The following is a 16,043-nucleotide window of genomic DNA, read 5'->3' on the forward strand; positions in this document are numbered from 1 at the left end:
GTGCTGGAGGGTGAAGTCACTAGCCCAATATTACACAAGTCTTTTAACTACAGAGTCAGCTTTCTCAACCACTGTGGCCCACTGGGGTTGGAATAAGGCTTTGGAATATCTTCTGGGGTTAACGGGGGAATTCTTGAAAGTTTTCTGAACAGGAAAGTCACAGAAAAGTGGTATCTCTGTTGGAAGGCAGGATGGTTTGGCAGCTTTTGAACTGTGGTCTGGCTGTGAGGTGATAAGGGTCTGAATTAATGTGCTCAATTAGAGTCAAAAGGAGAGGCAAGATGGAAGACTCCCTGAGAAGGAATGGGTGATCCTTGAGACATGGGCACTGACCAGATGTGAGAATTAGGGAAAAGAGAGAGTCAAAGATGAATCCAAGATCTCCAGAGTAGTGTTAGAATGCTTGTGCCATGAATAGAAATGGGAAAATAGGAGATTAAGCCAGTTTGGAAAGACTTCTTGGCCTGTGCTGGTGGCAGGGCACTGCCCCACAAAGTATACCGGTTAGTGGGAGATGTGGCAGCTCTTTCTTCATTGTCAGAGCCTTTGTCTCACTACACAGAAGCTTAAAATGCTGGATGCTTGCTTTCCCAGACTCCCTTGCATGTGACTGAGTTCTGGTCATGAGGGACAGGTGGATACTTACTGGAAAGATTTTTCTCTCTGATAATAAAAAGTCTAGCAAGAAAAACCTCTTCCTGCTTTGGATTTCAAATGCAAGGATACCATGATGTCATGCAGGGAGCTGCTGCAACCCTTTTGCAATCTTGAGGGACAGACCAGGAAAAATGAGGGGAAACTGACTCAGAGCCCTGACATTGGGGAGCCACTGAAACAACACCAGGACCATCTGCCTCTCTTATGTGAAAAAAGCACCCCCCAACCCTGGTCAAGCCATTTTTAGATGAGTATTTTGTGATTTGCAGCCAGAACATCCAAATTGATGCAGACTTTGTGCAGGTCACAGATCACCTTGATTCAAGCTTTGCTATGTTATCTATTTTGGATATTAATGTTGGAAAAACACCATGTGGGAAATGATCCTCACAATTGTCCACTGAAGCCTCCAAAATAGTAGGAGTTCCAGAGAGAGAGAAAGAATGCACTTTGGATACTATTTCTAGAAAATGAAGGCTTTTATTTTTTTAAAGATGGAGTCTCCCTCTGTCTCCCAGGCTGCAGTGCAGTGGCAGCGATCTCGGCTCACTGCAAGCTCCGCCTCCCGGGTTCATGCCATTCTCCTGCCTCAGCCTCCTGAGTAGCTGGGACTACAGGCCCCACCACGGCGCCCGGCTAATTTTTTTGTATTTTTAGTAGAGACCGGGTTTCATCGTCGTCTCGATCTCCTGACCTCGTGATCTGCCCGCCTTGGCCTCCCAAAGTGCTGGGATTAACAGGCGTGAGCCACAGCGCCCAGCGAAAATGAGGGCGTTTAAACAAAAGTCTGTAAAGGCCAAACAGCCTGGCCCAGATCTTAGGCCCACTTTGCTGCTAGGTGAGAGCCTCTGTTAGGTTTCAGTAGTGCAATGCAATGTGCTTCTCAAATGACAACGCACCGATTAGTAAAATTGAAACATTCCCATAGCCCCTAGATACAAACTGGGTGAAAGAAGTATTTTCTTCTTTCAGAACTGCTGCTGTTTTCATTTGCTTCCTCCCACCGTCCTTGCCATTTACTAGTGTCTGCTGGCAGGAAGGCATGTTCAGCTCAGTGATGGATGTGCACTAACCAGAATTAGCCTGCTTTGTGGAGCTTTTGAATCAGAGCAAGTATGCTACTCTGAAGGGCTGAATGACTGGTCGATTGAAAAGTAATTGATTGCAGAATTTCAAAATGAGATTCAAAAGGTACATTACAAACTAGATTTCACAAAAACCAGCTTTCTTTGCCATGTTCTTCTTTTCGCTCATTTTGTCCTTTTTAAGTTTACAAAATTATTTTAGAATTTAGTATCAACTTCACCATCTGATTCCTGAAGCTTGGTGTATTATATACATGCAAAGTTTATGATAAATTCTCATGAGAAGGAAAAACAAAACAAAACAAAAAAATACATATGCTACATAGATTCTAGTCCTGACTGTAGCATTAATAACTGCTACTCAATCGGGCAAATTGTTTAACTTTTCTGAGCTCCCATTGTGGTTGATAAAATTGTTTGAATAAATCATGCATGAGATCCTATACACGGGAACTTAGACTTTCTGTGGTAAGACACAGATTCTCATATTCGACATGGTGTTGGGCTGGGGGTCTTCCCTATACTCCTCTCTGAGAAAACACTCCTGCAGACAGAGAGCAGGCAAAGAAGCCTCTTGCTAGAGGCATAATCTCAACAAAATTTTGTTTTGATCATGGGATTCTGGGTGGAGATGCTAGATAAAAGATGATGCAGCTAAGCACGGTGGCTCACGTCTGTAATCCTAGCACTTTGGGAGGCCGAGACAGGTGAATCACCTGAGGTCAGGAGTTCGAGACCAACCTGACCAACATGGTGAAACCCCATCTCTACTAAAAATACAAAAAGTAGCTGGACATGGTGGTGGGCACCTGTAATCTCAGCTACTCGGGAGACTGAGGCAGGAGAATCACTTGAACCCAAAAGGTGGAGGTTGCAGTGAGCCAAGATCATGCCACTGCACTCCAGCCTGGGCAGCAGCAAGAGCAAAACTCTATCTCATATAAAAAAAAAAAAAAAAAAAAAAAGGATGCCTAGTTACATTTGAATTTCAAATAAACAAGAATTCCCAAACATTGTATGTGGTATATTTATACTAAAACATTATTCATTGTCTAGTTGAAATTTGAATTTAGCTGGGAGTCCTGTATTTGTATTGGCTAACTCTGGCAACCCTGATTCTGAGAGGAATAATCGATGGTAATGGCCTGAGCCTAAATTGCTCAGAATAAGCAAAGGAGGAGCTGCAGAGGATTCTTAGGTCTTGACAGATGACAGATCTGGTGTCCTGGGAGGGGCTGAGTAGGTTCAGCTAAAGTGAGGGGAGTGAAGGGACTGTGATACATATTAGGAGCCTGGCTAGGACAAGAACCCTCCCTCCTTTCTTCCTCACATATTTTAAAGTATCTCTTCTACCCACTTTCCTTTTATAACCCTTAATTAGCGTCAACGTAAAGTGAAAGTATTGGCCGAGTGCGGTGGCTCACGCCTGTAATCCCAACCTTTTGGGAGGCTGAGGTGGGCAGATCACGAGGTCAGGAGTTTGAGACCAGCCTGGCCAACATGGTGAAAACCTGTCTCTACTAAAAATACAAAAATTAGCCGGGCCTGGTGGCGGGCACCTGTAATCCCAGCTACTCAGAAGACTGAGGCAGGAGAATCGCTTGAAACTGGAAGGCGGAGGTTGCAGTCAACTGAGTTTATGCCACTGCACTCCAGTTTGGGCAACAAGAGTAAAACTCAGAATCAAAATAGATAAATAAAGTGAAAATATTAACTTTCTATGATAGGCTGTCGTTTTGGCATCTTTTTACCATCCTTGTTCCTAATTTTGAGATGAGTGGGTGGGCCTTATTTTTCTCGTTCTCCCTGCTAATGGACCCGTCGCTAATTCAATTAATATCTGCTGCTGTGTGCCCCAGATTGATTTTTTTTTTTTTTTTTTTTTTTGCCCTCTGTGGACTAGTTATTTCTCAACAGAAAAATGATTGCCAAATTTGTGAAATTCTTTTCTAAACTTCTGAACATTTTCAGGTTTTATTTATGCTCATCATTCAGGTGTTTGTACATTCTTCGCTCACATAGCATATCTTTAGGAAGTAAAAGAATTGCAGTAGGGTTTTACCCTGGTATGTAGTTGTATGGAGTACTTCAGAAACAGAGTCAACATTGTGCGCTACTAGTTTTGTTCCTGTTTGTCAAACAAGATCACTTAACACCTCTGCATTGGGTAACCGTGCTTTCCCGTGAAGCGAGAGGACTTCTGAGCTTGAGCAATGGAGGAGACCTCTCCCGGATGGTAAGTGTTTTAGGGCACAAGGTCATTATATTAAAAGTAGCAAGAGAATGAACGGGAATCAGACGGAACATACTGATACTGACACATGCGTGGCACAAGAAATTGCTGAGGTAGGTGCCTGATTGTAAGGGGATGTCCCTTCCAAATATTGGCAAGTTGAGAGCTGCCACAAAACCTGATATTTTAGTTATTTATCCTGAGGGTGAGTAGTGGGAGGGAGCAGCTAATTTTTTTGTATTTTTCAGTAGAGACGGGGTTTCACCATGTTAGCCAGGGTGGTCTCGATCTCCTGACCTTGTGATCTGCTCGCCTCGGCCTCCCAAAGTGCTGGGATTACAGGCGTGAGCCACCGCGCCCAACCTCAGTTAATTCTTATTTGTGGTGCCCTCTGTATGGTGCTTGCTGTGGTCCTTGTGTTGTAGCCTTTGATGTCCAATGTGCAAAATACAGAATTTGGCAAATAGAGGTCGTTTGTCAAGGTTGGTTCTAAAGGGGCTGCCTAAGTTTGTCATCTATGCAACGTAATTCAAAGGCCTGTTCTGTTAAAAAACAAACTCTTACCTACCTGACTTGAAATTTCTTCTACTTGAACCATGAGTGAATGCAGAACATTTACTCAGAACAGCTTTTTTCTATTTAGGCATGAAGGCTACTAAAAAGAAAATGATGGCCCCACCATCCAGGAACTTACAAAATTAAGCAGATGGTTAAAATGCAGTGTAACAAGGTGTGGTGATAGATCACACTGGGTTAAGAGCCTGCTGGAGGGGTACAGTACACTGAGGACTTCAGCAAAGAGAGAAGCCTGTAGACACAGGTAGATTGTAAGCGTGGACACTGTAAAAGCTGCTGTTGTTGCCATGCCCAGGTCCCCTTAACTGGATTGGTGTCCCCAGCTCTAAGCTGCTGTATTGGCTGCTGAGGCTCACAGCTGCACTCTCTTGTGGAAAATTGTGTTCTGTTGAAAGGAGCAAAAAATGAGGTTACGTACCTTCCCCCCAGGGATGGTCTAGAGCCTAGAGCCAATGACTGATCAATATGAAAGCACAAAAATCTGGCCTTCTTGCCTCAAAGTGGACAACTCTGTGTGCCCTTTCTGCTCCAGAGATCTGATGAGATCAGGTTGAGAACAGACTTCAGTTGGAACCACATTTTCACTTCTGTGCCTTCCTGCTTCCTTCATTGCCCTATAGGATTCTCCCAAGAACATCCCTCAATACATCACTCATAATGAATCTCTGTCTCTGATTCTGCTCCTAGGAAACCCCTGATAGCAGAGAAGCAGAAGTTGAGCTATCCTGGTGTTAAGGGCTCATTTTTCCTGATGTGGGGAGAGGGAATAGACGAAGTGGTTGAGAACATTGGTGAAGGTCTGATGTGAGGCATGTGAGCAATGTGGGGAATGGGAGCAGTGTTTGATATCAACTTAGGTGAGAGACTACCATTTGTGTATGGCACCAGTCTGTATTGTGGTATCATTTTCTTCAGCACTCAGCAGCCTGGGGTATAAAAACACAGACATAGATGACACAAGGTTGTAGTTCTGGCAGGTGGATGCCACAGGAAGTCAGGGAAGCAGGCACGATAAGAAAGGACTTGACAATAGGAAGGAATTGACTAGTTTGAGAGAAAATGGAGGTGTCAATGGACCAAAGCTGTTCATATGATGGAAGGATATGTGTGATGAGCAAAACACAGATGACATGTGTCAAGATTAGGAGGCTAGGCTAGTGTGTTCAGAGTTTGGAACAGGAGAACTTAAGATTTGAGGGTTAGAGTATTTCTGCCTAATGACAGGTCTAGGATATGTCACAGCACAGGTGCCTGAGTGAATTGGAGGGGATGCTTCTGGGGTGAGGAGGGCAGGGAACTGTAGTATTAGGGAGCTGGATGGGCCATCCTCCTGGACACTGCCAGCACTGAGCCGCAGTAGTGGCCCGAGGAATTCACACTGAACATGCAGCTGTTACCTGCCCCAAGTCCCAGAGATGCCATCACTTCCTGTGTCAGGCCTTTGTGGAGCAGGTGTCCCTAATGAAGGCAGTGGGCAAAGACAAATGATTTGGAGATATGGAATTTCCCAAAGACTCCTTTTTTTTTTTGGTATAGAAACCAAACCACTTGTTAGCAAGTTAAATATTTCCCATCTTTCTGTTTTCATGCTGACGTAGGTGTTCTTGGACTCATTGACCCTCCTGGTAAATTTCCCAGTCAGGAGAACTCCACCCTTATTGGATCTTGCTCCATTATCCTCCTATGTGTTTTGACTTGCTGTCCTTATCTCCTAATCATCTCAGTGACCCAGGCATTGAAGAATGAAGAGCACCATGATATTGTAAGAGAAGCAGTTTGTTGTAGTAGACAGGGTCATGTTTTCCTTCTGCCTGGATTGTTCCCTATTCCCTTCATCATTCAGTTAATTCTTTTTTTTTTTTTTTTTTTTTTTTTTTTTTGAGAGGGAGTCTCGCTCTGTCGCCCAGGCTGGAGTGCAGTGGCACGATCTTGGCTCACTGTAAGCTCCGCCTCCTGGGTTCACACCATTCTCCTGCCCCAGCCTCCCGAGTAACTGGGACTACAGGTGTCCGCCACCACGCCCGACTAATTTTTTTGTGTTTTTTAGTAGAGACGGGGTTTCACCGTGTTAGCCAGGGTGGTCTTGATCTCCTGACCTCATGATCTGCCCGCCTCGGCCTCCCAAAGTGCTGGGATTACAGGCATGAGCCACTGTGCCCAACCTCAGTTAATTCTTACTCATCCTTTCCATTTGACTTAAATGTCTCTGTCTGTTCTCCCCAGAGTATTTCAGAGTCCATTCCTGTATTATATACTCTCAAAGCACCTCATTCCCCTTTTTGACTCTTATCACAATTGTAATTAAACATACAAAAATTATTTCATTGCTTAAGGTCTATTTGACTTGATGGCACGTAACCTTTATAAGGATAAGGGCTGTCTGTGTTATCCCTAGCTGTTGGCATGGTGCCTTACATAAAGAATGTGCTCAATAAATATTTGTAGAACAAGTAAGAGATGTATATGGAACTGAGAGTCCATTTCTGTTTTAAGACATGTTTCTACTTAGCTGTGTGATCTTGGACAAGTCACTTCAGCTCTTTGAGCAAAATGCCTTCTTACTCACTTTAACATTGTATGATTTCTGATTTCACGGTCTATCAGCCAAACACCTTAACAACTCTTAACCCCAACAGTGTGTCTGGGCTAACTAAAAGCATTCATCTGGAACTTCTTAAAGTCGCTTGTTCCTAGAGAAACTATTTTTCCTTGTGTTTCAGTAATCTCTTGCTAAGTAAAAAATAATTCCCACATTTAGTGGCTTAAAACAATCATTTGCTCTCTCAAATAAACAAGAAAAAAGTAATAATAAAGATCAGAGTGGAAATCAATAAAATTGAAAAATAAAAACAGAGAAACATGACATAGAGACTGTGCAATGTTTGGGAAAAGAATATTCAAGCCAGAGGTACTGCTAATCCACAGGTCCTACCGCAGGGCATGCCTGACATGTTTTTTAAAATCAGGAAAGAAGGCTGGGCGTGGTGGCTCACGCCTGTAATCCCAGCACTTTGGGAGGCCAAGGTGGGCAGATCACCTGAGGTCAGGAATTTGAGACCAGCCTGGCCAACATGGGGAAACCCTGTCTCTACTAAAAATACAAAAATTAGCTGGTGTGATGGCAGGCGCCTGTAATCCCAACTACTTGCAGGGCTGAGGCAGGAGAATCGGTTGAACCCGGGAGATGGAGGTTGCAGTGAGCTGAGATCGCGCCACTGCGCTCTAGCCTGGGTGACAGAGCAAGACTCCGTCTCAAAAATAAATAAATAAATAAAATAATAAAAAGATAAAATAAATAAAAATCAGGAAAGAGGTTGTGCATGGCTGGAGCAGAGCACCCAAAGTATGTTGAGCCCCTGGCCAATGTGAGGACTTTGGCTTTTCCTCTGAGTATGATGGGAAACCCCTGGATGGTTTTAGCAGGGAAGCAATGCAATTTGAAGTAATCAGCCCTCTCCTTCCGTGTCAATTCTAGTTTGTTCTCTTGCCTCTAGTCATGCAAAGTTGTATTTCCCTGGGTTGTGAGACAGAAAAATCTAATTCTATATCATAGATATATCAGAGATAGGCTGTTGCTTTGGACAGGTTTTTATTTCATGTTTGTAGATTAAGAGTTTGAACTTTCAGTTCCCAGGGAGTTTGCACAGATGGGGTGACTGACTGCTTTGTCCTGATTGCAATTGTCATGCTGTATGCCTGCTTTCCTAGAACTGAACTGAGGCTCAGATGGATAGATGGCTCAAGGAAGATAGATTAACAGAGAGAGGGAGGGAGAAAGAATCGATTAAATGGATGGATGGAAGGATGGATGGATGGTTAGATTAACAGACAAATAGATGGATGATGATAGGAGGAAGAGAGAGAGATCGTCCTCTTTGAGGCAGTGTATAAGGAGGACTGGTTGACTTTTTCTTTCTTTGTGAATCACAGAGTTTAGAAGTTGTATGGTTTCATTAATGCTACCTTAATTAATGCCCCCTTAATCATCAAATATATTCTATTTTGACAAAATAGAAACTGAATCCCTTCTTACCTCCCAAAGGCAATGGGAAGGCTAGAGAGAGCTGGCACTGTGCTATTACGAGCAGATGAGAGGCATATTTGCTGAATAATGAGAGTAGCTAACAGTACTGAACTTTGCCCTTTTGGTGTGGGACTCTTTCTTTCCTGAATGTTCAATAATGTCTGGCTCTTTTCCTATGTGTTCTGGTTTTATGCAAACACAAATTACACTCTCGTTGATTTCACTGTAACCCATGAAATTGAAGAAGGAGAAATTTGAGTCCTATAGAAGGCAGTTTCACCAGTCCTGCCTCTTGGATTTATGTGATGGAAACTGAGAACAGCTGTATTTTTCTAACCAATTTCATGGAAAAAAGAAGTGTCCGCAGCAGTAATCAGCACAGGCACATGATAGGAACAGACAGCGATGCTTCTTTAAAATCATACATTCTAGAGCTGGAAGCCATCTGAGAGAGCATCCAGTTCTCCCTCATTATATAAATAAAGGAAGTAACTAAAGCTCAGAGGTACCTGTTCACAACACTTGAGTATATACTAATTATGGAAAGCAACATGGCATCACAGAAATACCACAGGCCTTGTGGAAGTCTGTGTGGGAATCATAGCTCTGCCACTTCCTAGCTGCTGTGGCCTTTGGGCAAATTATATTATCTCTTTGAGCCTTCTCTCATCTGTCCCTACTTCATGGGCTGGTTGTAAGAATCACATGACTTAAAATATAAAGCCCTGACACAAAGTAGATAGTTAATAAATAGTACTAATGATTAGCTCCATTTTGTTGCCAGTGACAATACAGAATAAAAACCATCTCAGCAAATACTTAGTATAACAATAGGATTTTAAAATGTCAACCAATGGCAAACTTGTTTGAAGTAACTTTCAATATACTGAAATTCAATATAATTCAGGGAAACAAACATATAAAATATTGTGCTATACACTAGAGTTAGTTCAAAAATAAGAACAAGATCTGGATTCTGCTTTCAAGGAAGTGAGAGTAGACATACACACTGGACTGCCTTTCAGTGAGGGCTGTGGAACTGGCCACTGAGGAGGAGGGGACGTGGGTCTCTGGGTGCACAGAAGAGGTTCTTCCTGGACGAGGAGCTCAGGGAAGTCTTCATGGAGAAAGTGACATTCGAGAGGTTTTTAGAAGGGTCTAGAAAAACAGATTGAGGGACATTCTTGTGGAAGGGGGCCCCTTAATCACAAATACAAAGTATATTTAGATTTAACCAACTCCTCTGTTCAAATGAGCATGGGATATGTGAAGGGCAAAGCTTAAAATAAAAATGATAGCTACCATTTGTGAAATTCACTCTTGTATTCACTCTTTTGCTTGTTGTACAACTCTGTGAGATAGATTATTATCTCCATTTTGCCGACGAGGAGACTGAGGCATGGGCAGGTTAAATGTGTTGCCTAAAGGCCTCACAGATGATAAGCAGTACCAAACTTCAACTCAGGTCATCTGACTCCAGAGTCCATGCTCCAGTTGGGACGTTAGACGGTGAGCTTGACTTTTTCCGCTAGCTGCTCCAGATCTATACCCTCCTCTTCTCCCTGCCGCTCAGGGCCCCAGGGAGCTGAGCTGTGTGGGCTCTGTCAGCATGCTGCCTTGGCCCTGGTTTCCCGTCATAATAATGGAGGGAAATGGGAGATGGGGCCTCAGGTTTGCCAGGGCTGCATCCCTCTGTTAGAGGACACAGCTCCTGTTGGCCAGCCGCTCCTACAACTACAGGTCTCCCTGTGTTGCAAAATTCTTCTGTCTCCTTGTCCTAGGACAGCTAATGCTAGCCTCAGAATGTTTCACCATCTCTTGTTGGTTCCTTTAACCCTGTCCCTGTCTCAGTGAAGATCGGAATTTGGGTGTTATGGGATAATCTTGTGTTCAGCTTTAGTAGATCCTACCAAGTAGTTTCCCAAAGTGGTTATAACATTTTTTTTTTCGTTCTAGCAGTGTAAGAAAGTTCTAGTTGCTTCCCCCTTTTGCCAACTCTCGGTATTTTCTGTCCTTTTCTTTTTAGCCATTTTAGTGGGTATATAGTAGTATCTCACTTGTGATTTCAGTTTTCATTTCTCTGAGAACTACGGAAGTTGGATACCTTTTCATGTGTTCTTGGCCATTTAAATATCTTTGGTAAAGTATCCAAATCTTTTGCCCTTTTTCTTTCTTTCTTTTTCTTTTCTTTTCTCTTTCTTCTCCCTCTCTCTCTTTTTTTGTTTTTGAGACAGTGTCTCTCTATTGCCCAGGCTGGAGTGCAGTGGAGTGATCACAGCTCACTGTAACTTCAAACTCCTTGGCTCAAGAGATCCTCCCACCTCAGCCTCTGTAGTGGCTGGAACTACAAACACACACTACCACACTTGGCTAATTTTTAAAATTATTTTGTAGAGATGGGGGGTGGTGAGTCTTGCTACTTGCTCAGGCTAATCTTGAGCTCCTGGCCCTCCAGAAATCATCTTGCCTCAGCCTCCCAAAGTGCTGGGATTACAGGTATGAGCAACTGTGCCTGCCTTTTTTGCCCATTTTTAAATTAGATAGTCTTTTCTTACTGGTTTATGAAGTTATTTATAGATTATGAGTAAAGTCCACTGGCAGAGATATGTATTACAAATATCTTCACTCTGAGGCTTGCCTTTTCATTCTCTTAATCATATTATATCTTTTGATGAAGGGATGTTCTTAATTTTAATGTACTCTATAATTTTGTTTTTTTATGTTACTATTTGTAAAAATAATAAGAAATACACATATTGCTCTTGGCCCACAGTCCCTGATACAGAGATCTTAAAACACTTGTAATTTCCTAAGCAATAAGGATGCTGGGAGAACGTTTTGTTCTAATATTCGACCTTTGACTCTGGTTCCTGACTTTTAAAGTCCTTAGGAATTTTAGAGCTTTTAAGGTCCTTAGGAATTTCCTGGGCGGTAGGAGCATCTTTTAATAAGGTAGCTCTTGGTGGACTCCTGGATGGGAACTGGTCACCATAAAGACTAAGCCATAATTATAGGCTGGGGTCTTTCAGCCCTTACCCCCAACTTGCCACAGTTCTCCAGAGAAGGGAAAGGAGCTAGAAATAAAGTTAATCATTGATTATGTCTCCATGATAAAGCCTCCATAAAAATTCCTAAACTATGGGATGCAGAGAGCTTCTGGGTTGGCAAACACATCTGCATGCCAGCTGGGTGGTACACCCCAACTTCATGGGCATAGGAGCTCCTGCACATGGGATCCTTTCAGACCTTGCCCTATGTATCTTTTCATCTGGCTGGTCTTCTGTATCCTTTATTATACCCAGTAAACATAAGTAAAGTATTTCTCTGATGCTATGGGTTGAATGTTTATCCCCTCCAAACCTTATGTTAAAACTTAATCCCCAATGTGGCAGTATTGAGAAGTGGGGTCTTTAAGAGGTCTTGAGGGCTCTACCCTTGTGAATGAATTAATCCATTGATAGATTAATAGGTCAATGGATTAATGGGTTATCACGGTACTGAAACTGGTGGCTTTATAAGAAGAGGAAAAGAGACTCAGCTCTCTGGCACGTGATGCCCTGTGCCGTCTCGGAACTCTCCAGAGTCCCCACCAGCAAGAAAGCCCTCACCAGATGCAGCCCCTACACCTTGGGCTCCTTAGCTTCCATAACTGTAAGAAATAATCTCCTTTCTTTATAAATTATGCAGTTTCAGATATTCTGTGATAAGCAACAGAAAATGCACTAAGACACCTGAGTTCTGTGAGGCACTCTAGCAAATTAATCAAACCAAAGTGGCAGTCATGGAAATCCGATGGATAGCTGGTTGTTCAGAAGCAGAGGCCACATCCTGTGCTTGTGACTGGCATCTGAAGACAGGACAGTCTTGTGGGACTGAACCCTCAACTTGTGGGACCTGACACTATCTCCACGCAGATAGTGACAGAATTAAATTGAATTAGAGGACACTTAGCTCGCGTCCACTGTGGAATGTGCCAGAGAATTGCTTGGTGTGTGGGGAAAATCCCCCACACTCTGGCATCAGAAGTGTTGAACGACTGTGTCAGAGTAGAGATTTGAAGAACCATTGGTTTTACCTATATCCTTACATGGCTTTGTATGGTTTTTAAAAAGGCATGTTTGCGGCCGGGCGCGGTGGCTCAAGCCTGTAATCCCAGCACTTTGGGAGGCCGAGACGGGCGGATCACGAGGTCAGGAGATCGAGACCATCCTGGCGAACACGGTGAAACCCCGTCTCTACTAAAAAATACAAAAAACTAGCCGGGCGAGGTGGCGGGCGCCTGTGGTCCCAGCTACTCTGGAGGCTGAGGCAGGAGAATGGCGTAAGCCCGGGAGGCAGAGCTTGCAGTGAGCCGAGATCGCACCACTGCACTCCAGCCTGGGTGACAGAGCGAGACTCCGTCTCAAAAAAAAAAAAAAGGCATGTTTGCTACTACAATATCACAAGAATGTTTTCCTCTGCTTTATTCTAAAAGCTTTCTGGTTTTATCTTTTATATTTGGATCTGCAATTCATTTGGAATTGATTTTTGTGTGTGATGTGATCAGAGTCCTGATACATTTTTTTTCCTCACATGGCTATCCAGTGTACCTAGAACCTTTTATTTAAAAGATTCTCTTTTCCATCAGTTCACTGCAGTGTCATCCTTTTCATGAATCAGGTGACTGTATACATATGGTTCTTTTTTTGTATGCTATGTTCTATCCCACTGGTCACCTTGTCTGTCCTCGTGCCAGTGTTATACAATCTTGATTATGATGGCTTTATAATGACTGTCGATAACTGGAAGTGGAAGTCTTCCAGCTTTGTTCTTTAAGATTGCCTCAGCTGTTCTTGGTCCTTTGCGTTTTCATATGTATTTTAGACATAGTTTGTTAACTTCCACACACACACACACACACACACACAAGATTTACATACATACACCCCTGGACTTTGGTGAAGATTGTGATGAATCTATAAATTCATGGAAAATTAACATCTTAACATTTCAATTCATGAACATTATGTACCTCTCCCTTTGTTTAGGTCTTCTTTAATTTTGCCCAGTAATATTTTGTGGTTATCGGTGTAAAGTTCTTATACATATTCCATTAGATTTATTCCTTTGTGTTAGATTTGCTATAGTAAATAGTATTCTTTTTAAAATGTTGTCTTTTGTTTGTTGCATTATATATATATTTTTGAGACAGTCTCACTCTGTCACCCAGGCTGGAGTACAGTGGCAGGATCTCAGCTCACTGCAACCTCTGCCTCCCAGGTTCAAACAATTCTCATGCCTCAGCCTCCCAAGTAGCTGGGATTATAGACCTGGACCACCATGCCCAGCTAAGTTTTGTATCTTCAGTGGAGACAGGGTTTCACCATGTTGGCCATGCTGGTCTCAAACTCCTGACTTCAGGTGATCTCCCTACCTTGGCCTCCCAAAGTGCTGGGATTACAGGCATGAGCCACAGTGATTGGCCATATAATTGATTTTTGTATGTTCACCCTTTGCCTAGTGATCTTGTAAATTCAGCAAAGTATATCTGTGGAAGGCATTTGGTAGATCCTTTATTAGTTTAAGAAAATTATCTTCTATTCCTGTTTTTCTACACTTTTGTTTAAAACCATGAATGTGTGCTGACTTTTATTAAAGGCTTTTCCATCTCTCAAGATGTCCAATCCTGTTTTGACTCAGCTCTAGGACCCAATTCTCCAGCCCTTTCCCTGGTCTTGGCTTTATCCCCACATTCACAAAAACTGCATGAACAAAAAGGGACAAACAAGGACCTGAACCAAAGAAGTGCCAGTAAACTTGGAAAGGAAGAGACAACTGTAAGAGATTTTGATGCTCTGCAATATAAATGTTTTGTACAGTCCCAGATGTGTTGAGAGAGAAGCCGACTTCTCAATTTTTTTTTTTTTTTTTTTTTTTTTGAGATGGAGTTTTACTCTTGTTGCCCAGGCTGGAGTGCAATGGCACGATCTCGGCTCACTACAACCTGCGCCTCCCAGGTACAAGCGATTCTTCTGTCTCAGCCTCCCAAGTAGCTTGGTTTACAGTCATGTGCCACCATGCCCGGCTAATTTTTTTGTATTTAGTGGGGACAGGGTTTCACCATGTTAGGCTGGTCGTGAACACCTGACCTCAGGTAATCCACCTCCCTCAGCCTCCCAAAGTGCTGGAGTTACAGGTGTGCACCACAATGCCCAGCCGACTTACCAATTTTTTAAACTTCTGCCTCCTTTTGATAAACATAAAAAATCCACATCAAACTTTTGTTTAATATATGTATTATGGAACCAATAAGCTATTTTCCAAATAGAAATTTTAATATTGATTAAGCTTTTTGAACTTGTAAATATAGATTACCCTTATTATAGATTAATAATGTAGTATGTGTAAAAGCAAATTACACATTTTATAATCCCCCACCCCTAAAGTCCGATACATCCTCCCTGAAAGGGTACTCTTCTCCCCCACTTTCTCCTAATTGAAATTCATTGAAATAGCATCTGCATACAACACCACTGCATGATGGAAGAACAGATAAGCTGGTTATGCAATCTATCATTACTGTCATCTGGATGTCCCAGGATGGTTGGGGTAGGTAGAATTGTGTGAAGACTCTAACTGGCAATGGGATTTTATCATTGAAAAGCGCAGAGCTGGTCAATTCCGACCCAAGTTGCAGGTGTACCTGGGAGAATACACACTTGTGGGTTTTCAAATTTACTAATATTTAAGCAGTTTGATACTCTACAATTACTTCAACATTTGACTATTGGGCTTGAATTTAATGAATCCTGGTGCCCTCTTGTGGACGTGAGAGAATGTACAAAGAGTATAGCTTTGAGTTCTTTTCATTTTAAGGATTACTTTGTGTACCCATGTCTCATTAACCTAAGGTAACCCAATAGGTAGAAGATCTCAAGTCACACAGCCAAGCACAATGTTGCCAATTATAAGCCCCGTGAACTTAAGATTCCTTATCTGATAAATGGCAGTAACAATAGTACCCACCTCACTAAGGTTCTTGAGAAGATTAAAGGTTTAAGGAAATTCCCTTCCATTCCTACTTTCCTAAGATTTTGTTTGAAACCATGAATAGGTATTGAATTTTATCATGTTTTTTCTGCATTTTTAAAGATGTACACTTCTGTTTTGACTTAGCTCTGGGACCCAAAACTACAACCCTTCTCCTGGCTGTACCCCTACTTTATACATCCATACATACAATTGGCCCTCTGTATCTGTGGGTTCCACATCTGTGGATTCAACCAACCACTAACTGAAAATATCTGGGAAAAAATAATAACAAATAATACAACAATAAAAATAATACAGATTTTAAAATGATACAGTATAACAACTATTTACAAAGCATTTACCTTGCATTAGGTCTTGTGACTATTTATTTATTTATTTTTTGAAACAGGGTCTAGCTCTGTTGCCCAGGCTGGAGTACAGTGGCATGATCATAGCT

General features: G+C 42.4%; 1 long non-coding RNA gene across 1 annotated transcript in view; it reads left to right on the plus strand.

The window, feature by feature from the left end:
- Positions 1–3,632: 3,632 nt before the first annotated feature.
- The window catches only part of LOC110743273, a 66,763-nt gene continuing 54,352 nt past the window's right edge, over positions 3,633–16,043 (plus strand). The window contains exon 1 of the long non-coding RNA XR_002522061.2: positions 3,633–4,088. This is a non-coding gene — a long non-coding RNA (uncharacterized LOC110743273). The remainder of the gene's footprint in view (positions 4,089–16,043) is intronic.

Source organism: Papio anubis, chromosome 3, assembly GCF_008728515.1.
Source record: "Papio anubis isolate 15944 chromosome 3, Panubis1.0, whole genome shotgun sequence".
Lineage (NCBI taxonomy): Eukaryota > Metazoa > Chordata > Mammalia > Primates > Cercopithecidae > Papio > Papio anubis.